General features: G+C 40.6%; 1 protein-coding gene and 1 pseudogene across 1 annotated transcript in view; one reads left to right on the top strand and one right to left on the bottom strand.

Moving 5' to 3' along the window:
- LOC103788418 (TSC22 domain family protein 1-like) overlaps positions 1–7521 on the bottom strand; it is a 31998-nt gene extending 24477 nt beyond the window's left edge. The window contains exon 1 of the transcript XR_008476899.2: positions 7234–7521. The gene's annotated coding sequence lies outside the window, so the exon portion shown is untranslated. The remainder of the gene's footprint in view (positions 1–7233) is intronic.
- LOC100411601 (ribosomal L24 domain containing 1 pseudogene) lies at positions 3358–4751 on the top strand (annotated as a pseudogene).
- Positions 7522–13253: the final 5732 nt, after the last annotated feature.

Genomic DNA, 13253 nt, shown 5'->3' with positions numbered 1-13253 from the left:
TTAAATAGAAGAGAAAGGCAAAAAACAGACAATCCTCAATGATAAATCAAGTTCACAGGAATCTGAGACAGAAAGCCTACTCACTCTTCAACATTCCTTCGTTTATTTAACAAATACTTACTGAACACATACGCCATGCCAAAAACTGCAAGGAGCTGGATACGTAGTAGGAAACAGGTTTTATGGAGCCTACAGTCTAGTGGAAAAGACACCCATTAAACAAATATTCATGTAAGTTCAATTGCAACTGTGATTTTAAAAATAAAATACATGTTATGAAAGCATTGTGGCAAGCTTCCTGGAATTAGTAATATTGAAGCTAAACTCTGACTTATAGATTTAAGTTGATTGAAGGGGATAAGGTTGTGCTTAAGGGAAAGAACGTTTGGAAAGACCCTGAGGTGGGAGCTCCACATACCCATACACACTCCCACATACCCTAGTGCGCTCAGAAATTCCTCCCCTCCACAAATTTACTTGGCATGTTAACATAATGTGAATTTCTAGGAACCTTTGTGCTATACAACTTTTCTTTCCTTTTTTAGAGACAAGGTTTTGCTCTGTCACCCAGGCTGGGGTACAGTGACACAATTACAGCCTTGAACTCCTGGGCTCAAGCAATCATCCCATCTCAGGCTTTCAAGTAGCTAGGACTACAGGCATGCACCACCATGGCTGGTTAATTCGTTTGTTTTTTGTAAAAACATGATCTCGCCACGTTGCCCAGCCTGATCTATTAATAGGGTTTTTAATTAGTAATTAATCATGTTCAGGTACTACCTAGTAGCTAATTGGTGATACTTGAGTTATTATAAAGAATAAATTGGTTAATAAATATGAAGCCTTAAGGACAGAACCTAGAACATTAAGTATATAATAATAGTAAGTTATTATTACTACTATTATTTTTAGAAAGCTTTTTGTTTCTTAGAGGCAAGATGGCCGTTAGCCTCAATTTTTAGAAACAGCACAGAAAAACTACACTCTACGCCACCATACTAACTTCCTATGAACGGAGTCAGTGGCTGAGCCATAGGATGGGACTCATGACTATTATAAATGCTTTTTCAGCCCAAACAATATCTTTGGGCCCCTCTGGTAAATTCATTTCTGTTTACATAATTTAAGAGCACATCTTGCAAACTTTCACTTCCAACTATGATGAAACAACTGGTATTGGACCAGCCCTCCAGCCATAAACATTGAAATTGAAAATAATAAATGAGGCAACTGTTTTTAAGCATTGGACAACAGGAAATTACACACTGTGATCCCTGAGAGAGGAAAAATTCATTAGGTGAGCCCCATAACTATCCTAGATCTCTGCAGGGGCACGATTTTCCAACCACGGCATAGCAAGCTAGAATCCAAGCTGAGCACAGTTCTCCTGAGTTGACGAGGCAGAGATCAGAGTTCAGAACGTATGAATCTGTAGAGCAAGGCACCAAAAAGAAACGGGTTTGGGGACTGGTCAAAAGGTGGGTCCCAGAAGTCATATAGAAAATTCTCTATGAATTCTTCACTCAGGGCTGAAGTACACGTGCCCATGTCAAGACTACCTGGGTCTCGTAGTAACTGTAGAGAGTCGTTAATGCAGAGACAAATACAGAACAGAAATTGTAGACATTAAACAGTGCTAAAGAACATTGAAGTTTCAGCAAATCCAGAGTGATAAGATCTTGTTATTAATTTATTAACACCCCAAACATCTAACAGATACCAGAAGCAATTAGAACCATGCTTTAGAGTAACGTGCACTGCAGGCCCACACTAACAAAATTTAAAAACAAGCCTTTTGTTTTTTGTGAGACGGAGTCTCACTCTGTTGCCCAGGCTGGAATGCAATGGTGCTATCTCAGCTCACTGCAACCTCTGCGGCCTCAGCGTCTCAAGTAGCTGGGATTACAGGCACTCACCATCACGCCTGCCTAATGTTTGTATTTTTAGTCGAGACGGGGTTTCACCATGTTGGCCAGCTGGTCGTGAACTCCTGACCTCAAGTGATCCACCCACCTTGGCCTCCCAAAGTGCTAGGATTACAGGCGTGAGCCACTGCACCCGGCCAAAACCAAGTGTTTAAAAGATCTGCAGAATGGGAGGTTGGGTTGAAATGTGCCAAAACAAAAGAACTTTGGAAATATATTCCAGAGATGTACCTTGCAAAGTATGAAAGCTAGCCATGGAAGTGCAAGGTAACCCGCAGGTAATGGGACTGCCTAATAGAAGACAGGCAACACTTCTCAAAGGTAACCCGCAGGTAATGGGACTGCCTAATAGAAGACAGGGCAACACTTCTCAAAGGTAACCCGCAGGTAATGGGACTGCCTAATAGAAGACAGGGCAACACTTCTCAAAGGTAACCCGCAGGTAATGGGACTGCCTAATAGAAGACAGGGCAACACTTCTCAAAGGAAGGAAACAAAATCTAGAGACTAAAGTCTACACAACGTATCCTCAACAATGTCCAGTATACGATTTAAAAATTGGTAGATATTTTTTAAAATGGCAAACATGACCCACAGTCAAAGAGAAAATACATCTTGACATTACTGAGATGCTGGGTTTAGAATACAAGAAAGGACTGTCTTTTCTTTCTTTTTTTTTTTTTTTTTTTTTTTTGAGACCGAGTTTTGCTCTTGTTGCCTAGGCTGCAGTGCAATGGTGCAATCTCAGCTCACTGCAACCTCTACCTCCTGGGTTCAAGCGATTCTCCTGCCTCAGCCTCCCGGGTAGCTGGGATTACAGACATGTGCCACCACACCTGGCTAATCTTGTATTTTTAGTAGAGAGACAGGGTTTCTCCACATTAGGCTGGTCTCAAACTCCCAACCTCAGGTGATCCACCCACCTCAGCCTCCCAAAATGCTGGGATTACTGGCGCGAGCCACAAGGAAAGACTTTAAAAGCAGCACCTACAAATATGGCTCAAAGAATTAAATGATGTATGTTCAAAGAATCAAAGTATTGGTTTAATGAAAAAGAAAAATCTCAGCAGGGAAATGTAAACTATAAAAAAGAACTATATAGAAATACTGAAACTGAAAGGTGTAATGACCAAAAAAAGAACAATCACAGTAGATCGGAGATGGCAGAAGAAAGGCAGTGAAGTTGAGTGAACGCAGAAAAACAGGCTGATAGAAACTACTCAGGCTAATGATGGAGAGCAAATAGATTCAAGAAAACTAAACAGATCCTCAGAGACGTGCAGGACAATAGAAAATAGTATAATTCAGTGTAATTAGAGACCCAGAAGAAGAAGCAAATGAAAATGGGGCCAAATAATTTTTTAAGAAGTGATAAAAAGGCAAACCACAGACTGGGAGAAATTCTTAGAAAACGTCTATCTAGACTTCCTTCGAAGCTTGGCGTTTGGTCAGTGGGGACCCACGCGGGTTCAACATGCGTATCGAGAAGTGTTATTTCTGTTCCGGGCCCATCTACCCTGGCCACGGCATGATGTTCGTACGCAACGATTGCAAGGTGTTCAGATTTTGTAAATCTAAATGTCATAAAAACTTTAAAAAGAAGCGCAATCCTCGCAAAGTTAGGTGGACCAAAGCATTCCGGAAAGCAGCTGGTAAAGAGCTTACAGTGGATAATTCATTTGAATTTGAAAAGCGTAGAAATGAACCTATCAAATACCAGCGAGAACTATGGAATAAAACTATTGATGCAATGAAGAGAGTTGAAGAGATCAAACAGAAACGCCAAGCTAAATTTATAATGAACAGACTGAAGAAAAATAAAGAGCTACAGAAAGTTCAGGATATCAAAGAAGTCAAGCAAAACATCCATCTTATCCGAGCCCCTCTTGCAGGCAAAGGGAAGCATTTGGAAGAGAAAATGGTACAGCAGTTGCAAGAGGATGTGGATATGGAAGACGCTTCTTAAAAATCTCTGTAACCATTTCTTTTATGTGCGTTTGAAAATGCCCTTTGGAAACTTGGAACTGCTAAATTATTAGTTTATTTTTTATATAAGGTTACTTAAATGAAAAGTGATTAAAATATATCTTTTCTACATTGCCATCTATAAAACATCAGATGTTACTGATGTTACATTGCATCTCAGTGTTAAATCTTCACTGACAGATGTACTTACGTAAATCATGAAAATTCTGCTTATAACTATAGAAGTGAATTGTGGATGTAAAATGCTTATTCCATTTGAATAATGGCACAGGACAGCCTTTGTATAATAAAGAATGGCAAAAATTCATGGTTAGCGATGTAGAAAATAAAATATTATTTGCAGTAAAATATTCCCTTTATTAATGTTATAGAAGGGGGGATACGACAAGGGAATAACAATTTGTATTACAGTATCAAATACTATTTTGATTTTAATATTTCCTGTTTTGGTTTATTTGCATCTCAGAAGAGCATAATGATATTGTTTGATGAAGCCTAATTGTGCTGGACTGTTTTGACCTGGTTTAACCCTTCCAATAGGTAGTTTTGGTTGTTGGGGATGAGAACTGAGTAATCTTTGTCTGCAGTGACACTACACTCTAGAATTTCCACTTCGGAGAATACTCAGTTCCAACTTGTGATTCCTGGGAGGACAAACTTTATTTTTCTAATCTACCAATGATCTAGAAGCAGAGGAATCCCAATGCCTTTTAAAACGTACGTGGTTTTCTTTTAAAAAGCTCCTGTTTTTGGAAAGTAGAATTTATGGGTACAACATCTGTTCATTATTTGCACATAAAATAAAACCATTTAAAAAGTAAAAAAAAAAAAAAAAGAAAACGTCTATCTAAAAATACATTTATATCTGGAATATATGTTTTTACAAACTGTTACAACTCAAAAATACAAACAATCTAATTATTTTAATGGACAAAAACTTGAACAGATTCTTCACTAACAAGAGATGCTCAACATCATTATTCACCAGGGAAATTAAATCTATAAGATAATACTACACATTGATTAGAAGGGCTGCTATTAAAAAGACTGGCAATATCAAGTTTAGGAGAAGATTGAGAAATCTCTTCTGCATTGCTATTAGGAGAGAAAAATGATACAACCATTTTAAAAAAGAGTTTGACCATTTCTTTTAAGGCTAAACATACACTTATATGAATCAGGTACTTCACTTCTAAAACTTTTAAATGAAATGAAAACATATGTCCACACAAAGACTGTTCATATCAACTTTATTCAATAATAGTCCCAAACTGGAAACAAATCCACATATCCACTAATAGGTGAATGACTAACAAATTGTGTTATTAGTGCAACGGAATTCTACTCAGCAATAGAAATATACTTGAGTGATAAATGCACCAATGTGGATTGATCTCAAAAATATCACGCTGAGTGAAAGAAATCCAGAAAATAGTACAGACTCTATGATTCTATTTTACCTGAAGAGGTAAAAACTAATCTACAATGATATAATAGAAATCAGATCAATAGCTGTGTTGAAGGAGAGACTGACTGCAAAGGGACATGAAGGAAATTTCTGGGATGATAAAAATGTTCTGTATATTGATTGGGTGGTGTTTACATAGGTGTATACATTCGTTAACTGTACACTTAAAATTTATGCATTAATTACACCTTGTAAAGTTGGTTTTTTTGTTTTGTTTTGTTTTTTACAGTCTTGCTCTGTCGCCCAGGCTGGAGGGCAGTGGCACAATCTCAACTCACTGCAACCTCTGCCTCCCAGGTTCAAGCGATTCTCCTGCCTCAGCCTCCCTAGCAGCTGAGACTACAGGTGCATTCCACCATGCCTGGCTAATTTTTTGTATTTTTGGTAGAGATGGGGTTTCACGGTGTTAGCCAAGATGGTCTCTATCTCTTGACCTTGTGATCCACCTGCCTTGGCCTCCCAAAGTGCTGGGATTACAGGCGTGAGCCACCGCGCCCTGCCCAAAGTTGATTTTTAAAAGAACACTTGCATAACACTTTAAATTAGAAGCCTTATTGTTTTCATCATCATTCTTTAATGAGTCATTCAGAAATAAATATTATAAGGAACGAGTTCTTTATGAATCACACAAAGGCACTACAACTGCATGTCTAATCATGCCTTCATTTCCATGTGCACAGCTGGAGGAATAGATCCCGATTAAGCTAATAAAGACCCCGTGCATCATCTGTGATTCTAGGCTGCAGAAGAAACTGTGACTTAAGTTCTCATCTTAGTTCCAGCAGCTCTCAGCAACTATTTGTTGGTCAGTCTCTGAAGTGAGTGTGTCTGTATTTATTAAACAAGTTGTACCATCTGAAATCCTGGTTGCTGCAGAGCTAAGGGGTTCTTTCCCTCCAACAGGGTTCCGCAACTCCTGGGCCATGAACTGGTACAGGGATGGGCGAGTGAGCACTACCGCCTGAGCTCCGCCTCCTGTCAGATCAGCCTCCGGCATTTCGAGTCTCATAGGAGCGAGAACCCTATTGCGAACTGCACATGCAAGGAATCCAGGTTGCTTGCTCCTGTTTAGAATCTAATGCCTGATGATCTGAAGCTGAACAGTTTCATCCCAAACCATCCGCCCACCCACACCCCATCCCTGGAAAAATTGTCTTCCACGAAAGAAAAGGTTGGAGACCGCTACCCCACAAAATATGCCCTACTCTCACAGTAGAGGCAAATGGTGACAGTCTGGCAATGCAGTGAGCTGATGCTACGACTGGTCACATTCGCTGTCCTAAGCCCCTTCCCCTGCTCCGGGACCTTTTTATAGATTCTTTTGAAAACACTTGCAATAGAAGCTAAACTTTCTCTTCCTTGAAATTTTTCTGTCTGCAATGAGGAAGGGATGGACTAAAGTGAGATATTGTAAAGACACTGCTGGCCTGTGTAATGACCATACATGCTAAGACCAGTGCCCCCATTTATTGGAAAACCTCTCTTGCTGATTTGGAGCATTAATTAAAATAGCAGGAAATGCATAAAATTGCACTATAAGCTCAAACCCTATGTTATATATCATATTTGCTTTCTATTGCTGTATAACAAATTACCCCTCAATTTAGCAGCTCAAAACACCACCCATGTATTATCTCACAGTTCAGCAGGTCAGAGTCGGGGTGGGGTTGGCTTGACTCTCTCTGTGGAGCAACACAAAGCCAAACTCCGGGTGTCAGTAAGGCTGGGCTCCTATCTGGAGGCTCCCAGCAAGAATCTGTTTCTAAGCTTAATCAGCTTGTTAGCAGAAATCAGTTCCTTGCGGATGTAGGACTGAGATTCCATTTTCTGTTTGGGTATTTAGAAATTACTTACATTCCTTGGCTTGTTGCCCGCTTGCTCCATCCTCAAAGCCAGGAATTGTAGGTTGAGTGCTTTCTCAGGCTTGGCGTCTCTAGGGTCTCCTCTTCTGCCTCCAGCCAAAGAAAACTCTCCAATTTTAAAGGGCCCATGTGATTAGATCAGGTCCACCTGAATGGTTTCCCTAACCTAAGGTCAGCTGGTTAGTAACTAATTTATTCACCTTCGCAAAATCACCTTTGCGGTGTATCCTAACAGAATCACAGGAGTAACGCCTGAGGCAAAGTCAGCCCTGGGAATTCTGCCTTAGAATTCCGCCTTCCATATCCAATAGATAGTCTTAGAATTCTGCCTACCATTCCAATACTAGATTCTATCCACAACACTCACCTTTGTGTCCTCAAAAACGCCACTCACCCAGACATTTTAAAGTTGTATTTAAAAAGTCAGAGCTGCAGTGGCACACACCTGTAATCCCAGCACTTTGGGAGGCTAAGAAGGGAGGATTGCTTGAGGCCAAGAGTCTGGCCTGGGCAATATAGTGAGACCTCCTTCTTTATAACAAGCATAAATTAGCCAGGCGTGGTAGTACACACCTGTAGTCCCAGCTGCTCAGGAGGCTGAGGAGGGAGAATCACTTGACCCCAGGAGGTCAAAGCTGCAGTGAGCTATGATCATCCCACTGCATTCCAGCCTGATGACACAGCGTGACCCTGGAAAGAAAAAAAAAGAAAAGAAAGGAAAAAAGAAGAGAAGAGGAGGAGGGGAGAGGAGAGGAAGGAAGGGGAGGGGAGAGGAGGGGAGGGAAGGGGAAGGGGAAGGGAGGGGAGGGGTAGGAAGGGAAGGGGAGGAGTAGGAAGTAGAGGGGAGGGGTGGGGAGGGGTTGGCAGGGCAGGGGAGGGTAGGGCAGGAGGAAAGCTCTGAAAGTTAGAGGAATCGTGTTTCAATCCCAAGAGTTCAGGGAAGGGAGAGGGCAGTATAAGCTGGAAAAAGCTTAATAGAGAAAGTGGCACCCAAGCAGGGCTTTCTAGGATGCACAGAATTTGGGGAGGCGAGGACATGACAAGAGACAGGAATAAATAGAGCATCAGCTGATGCAGTAAAGATGCTCACCTGATAGCCCCGCTGGGGAAAAATGAGGTAACATTAGACAGTCAGGGTCAAGCTAAGGTTAACATAGCTTTGTAAACCAGGACACAAGTTTGCATTTGAGTCAACAGGCAGCACTGAGCCTTTGAAAACCTTTCTGTGATTCTTTAACAGTATGCCAAGTGGTTGGAAATTTTGGATTGGTAAGAAAAGCAGGAAGATTGGAGGAAAAATCATTAGAAGGCTATTTATGGGGAACACAAGTTACTTTATCTGTTAGTGATTTTTACTGACAATCTATGATGCTTCGAGTGGGCTTTAACTTATTGTAGAAAATATATGGAGGGAAAGAAGAAACAAAAATGCAAAATGTTTACAATTAATGACGTTTCATGATAGATATGTGTGTTCAATATGCGATTCTGCCTACTTGTATGTGGGTTTGAATGTTTCCATAATAAAAAGTCAAGTTTCTAAGTGTATTGGGTAATCCGAGAATAAAGTCTTGAAAACCTACATGTGGGTGGTGACAGAGAAAATAGAAAAAAAAAAATTTAACAGATTTTTTTTAGCTACCCTATTAACTGATTAATAGACATTTTGACCTTGATAACAGATTTCATATAACTTTAGCTGAGGGAAGAAACAAGACTGATTGATTTCTAAAGGCAGGGAAATAGAATAATGTCATAAAAGAGGAACTTGTCAGCTGTCTATAAATCCTGCACTTTAAATGATGTGCCTCATTAGCCTGTATGATTAGAGTGTGTGAATTAAATTTCCGTGTCTCTATCTTATTATACCACATTGGCACAATCATGGATGGCTTACCACAGCCCGGAACTCCTGTGCGCCGACAGTCCCCCCGCCTCAGCCTCCAAGTAGCAGACATCACAGACATGTACCACCATACCTGGCTAAAAATGTGTCTTTTAAAAAAACATCTCCAGGAATATTTTGGGTAGAGGTACCATCTAAATGCTTGTTTTTTCCAAATGATATCTTTTGAATTTTTCTTATATATGTATAAGAAGTTACACCAGACAAAATTGCTATCCTGAAGATGACAAATTTTTCCCTATCTATGAGAGTCTAGAAAGGAGAACTTTTTGGAAATGTTTAAGTATTCTGGAAGGAATACTTCTTGGGGGCAAAAAGAAAAGGATACCTTCTTTAAAGACAAATGAAAGATGATATCTATGGAAAAAAAAAAAAAAAAACCTTGGAGCCAAGTTGGAAAAGCAGACTCTCAGCCGACACACTCCTACTGAAGAAAACACCAAAACTACCCCTAGAGTGCTGGAAGAAACGAGCAGTTCACCTCCAGAGCCGTCAACACCTGGGGCTTCCACGAAGCCCAATCAGGAAGTACCCTACAGTCTTATGCAATCACTTGAAATTCAAGTCCTACCCCAGAGATGGCTGGCTGCAAATAATAGGGAGAGCAAGCCATGAGAATTAATATAGCATGAATTGATAAAAATAAATCGTGATTTAAAATGTAAACCCCAAACCAAATAAGCTAAGGAATCTAGTGTTGGGTCACAACCTGAAATTTGTCCCAATTGTCAAGCCTACAAGAACTCTGCTGTTCCAAAGGGTAAACACATGCTAGATCTGGCTACTAAGTTTCCAGAGCTGCTGAAATCTTTATTTCTGGGCCAATAGCCAGAATCCTTAAAAAGATAATATCTAGACCTAAAACGGTCTATTTCAATTGAGTTTTAGCAAAGTGGAATCAATTGTTATTGTATCAAACTGGATTTGACCCTTTACTTTTAAACATGTGCAGTTTTCAGTGACTAACTACTGTTATCGACAAGATCAGATGCTGTAGAGCTCAGGGTTTAATTTGATTTGGGATCCTGTTGCTTCCCACATGGGCAGCTCGAGGTAATGTGATCCAAGGTGAAGAGAAACAGATTCATTCACATTCACGTTTGTACCAGAAAGCAAAATGACAGGTGAGAATCATAAAAGCTTTGTTGGAAGTTTAAGATACTTAAAGCGCTTTTAATCATTATCATAATTTTGAGTTACAGCTCAATAAATATTCTTCTTCTCTTAAAGTTTATCAATGGTAAATGAGTCAGCTGTTCAATGTTTGGTATTATAGCTAATAAATGAAATAGAGATATTTTACCATACACTAGATCAATAATAATATGTAAAAGGTACTCATAGATTCTGAACAGACCATAGAATTGCTCAAAAAGAAATTTATCTTGTAAGTTCCAGAGATCTGTTGTACAACATTTTCCCTATAGCTAACAATAATATATTGTACACTTTACAGTTTCTAAGGAGAATATTCTTACCATGATAAAATAATTCTTTAAAAAGGAAATATTCTTACTTATTTTATAAGAGAAATAATAATAATGGAAATTATTATAAATCCTCTTTCCTGGTGTAGTGAATTTTAAGTTAAGGCTGCCCAAAATGTATGTCCACATCCTAATCCTCAGAACCTGTGACTGTGACCATATTCGGAAAAAGGGTCTTTGTACAATTAAGAATATTGTGGTCAGACATGGTGGCTCACACCTGTAACCCCAGCACTTTGGGAAGCCGAGGCAGGCAGATCATTTGAGGTCAGGAGTTGGGGACCATCCTGGGCAAAATGGTGAAACCTCGTCTTTACTAAAAATGCAAAAATTAGCTGGACATGTTGGCACATGCTTGTAACCCCAGCAACTTGGGAGGCTGAGGCGAGAGGATTGCTTGAACCTGGGAGGCGGAGTTTGCAGTGAGCTGAGATCATGCTACTGCGTTCCAGCCTGGGTAACAGAGAGAGACTCCATCTCAAAAATAAATATTGAGATGAGGTCATTCTGGATTACTCAGGTGGGCCCTAAATTCAGTGGTAAGTGACTTTGTAAGAGATACACAGAGAGGAGACACAGGAAGAAGAGAAGGCCGTGTGGAGATGACACAGATGCTGGAGTTAGAGTCCCACAAGGCGAGGAACACCTGCAGTCGTCGGAAGCTGGAACAGGCAGGCATGAATTCCACCTAGAGCCTTTGGAGGGAGGGTGGTGCTGCCAACACCTTGGTTTGAGAATTCTGGCCTCCAGAACTGTGCCAAAATGTTTTTCTCTGAGTTAACCCACCAAGTTTGTGGTTATTTGTTACACAGTCCTGGGAAACTAATATAGTTGAGAAACTTAAACACGAGAGTCACCTTAGAAAAGCGTTTTCTGAAAGCAGGAAGGAAAAAATGAGGTGACTCACGATTGTATCTTCAAAGCTGGTTTTCATACCATAGGATCCAACGTGCCTGGCACGCTGCATACCTTCATCAGCTGCTAGTTCAACCCTATAGGCATTCCAGCAACCCATTCTGTTACCATCATGTGGTGACTGCCCAACCACAGCTACTCTCCAAAGTCTGCATTCCCTAATTAATTTAGACTAAAACTGCGCTAGAATCACCACATATAACCTGCCAGAAGCCCTGAAAACCCTGGAGATTTTGATCCAGGAAGACTGGGATGGGGCCTGGGCATTTGCATGTTTAACAAGCTTCACACAAGATAGGAATGTCCACCAAAGACTGAAACCTTGAACCTAGGGCACTCAGTAGCATTAACTTATCTGCAAACTCTCTTGGACTGATAGGTAAGGGGAGTGGTGTGATAGAGAGAGCAGGGAGCACAGACCAGAGGACAAGGAGTACAAAGAAGAAAGCAAGACACATTTTGAGAGGAATCTACAATCAGCTGGGCACGATGGCTCATGCCTGTAATCCCAGCACTTTGGGAGGCTGAGGTGGGCGGATCACTTGAGGCCAGGAGTTCGAGACCAGCCTGGCCAACATGGCGAAACCCATCTCTATTAAAAATACAAAAACATTAGCCAGGGGCGGTGGCATGTGCCTGTAATTTCAGCTACTCAGGAGGCTGAGACATGAGAATTGCTTGAACCTGGGAAGTGGAGGCTGCAATGAGCCAAGATCATGCCACTGCACTCCAGCCTGGGCAAGAGAGGAAGACTCCTTCTCAAAAAAACAAAAAGAAAACAACCAATCTTACTCCTCCTAGAAACGTGCCATCCATGCAGTGTTTCTGGGTCTGCACAGACTCCAAAGGCTGGAAGCACAAAAGTACTTCTGGATTAAGTCATAAACTGTATGTGAATAATAAAAACATTTACACACTGAAGAATAAAACACATCAAGAAAAAATACATTTTACAAAGTCTTAACATTAAATTTAATTTAGGAACTATTAACTGAATGTCTACAATGTGTCAGATACTGTGCTAGGTGCAGGGCCTCTGATGACAAATAAGGCAGTGTCCCCTCTCCTCTCAAGGTTTAATCCAGGGCACCAGCATGAACAGCCAAAACCTAGTAGCATGGTTACAAGTAATCTCAAACCTTGTACCCAGGCCGGATGGCAGAGGAACCACCGCGAATTTAGCCAGTGGCTGAAGCAGATTTCTGTGAGGTCATATTCAATATGGAACAACTGAGGTTATCAGAAAACGGAAGTTAGTGGTAGAATGTTTAGGAAGTTGACATTTATTAAAAGTCAGAGAAGTCTGAGGAAATTCTCCTGCCCTGACTAAGTAAAAATACAGAAAAGATATTAACTGTTGCTGATTTGACTAACAAATTGAGCTGCAAGATTTGATCTCTGACTCTTGCAGGGTTTCCTCAGTCAATATCCAGCTACAGCACTAACAGTCCTTTGCAGACTGCCTGATTTTTTTCTTTAGTGAACCCAACTATGCCCATTTTTATTAACATGTCATCCATGTCCCTGTGAAATCATGTGGCAGAATTAAATTCAGAACCATTGATAGTCAATAATTCGTTAGTAATGAATAGCATAACATCACCTCCCCAAACGAAACCAGCGACTCTACCCAGGATGGGCATGCATTCGTCCACTCATTTAACCAGTATTTTATGAACTACTTCCATGTGCCAGGCACTGTGC

This window comes from Callithrix jacchus, chromosome 15 (genome assembly GCF_049354715.1).
Source record: "Callithrix jacchus isolate 240 chromosome 15, calJac240_pri, whole genome shotgun sequence".
NCBI lineage: Eukaryota > Metazoa > Chordata > Mammalia > Primates > Cebidae > Callithrix > Callithrix jacchus.
The sequence above is the reverse complement of the archived record's forward strand: the minus strand, read 5'-3'. Positions and strand labels throughout refer to the sequence as shown.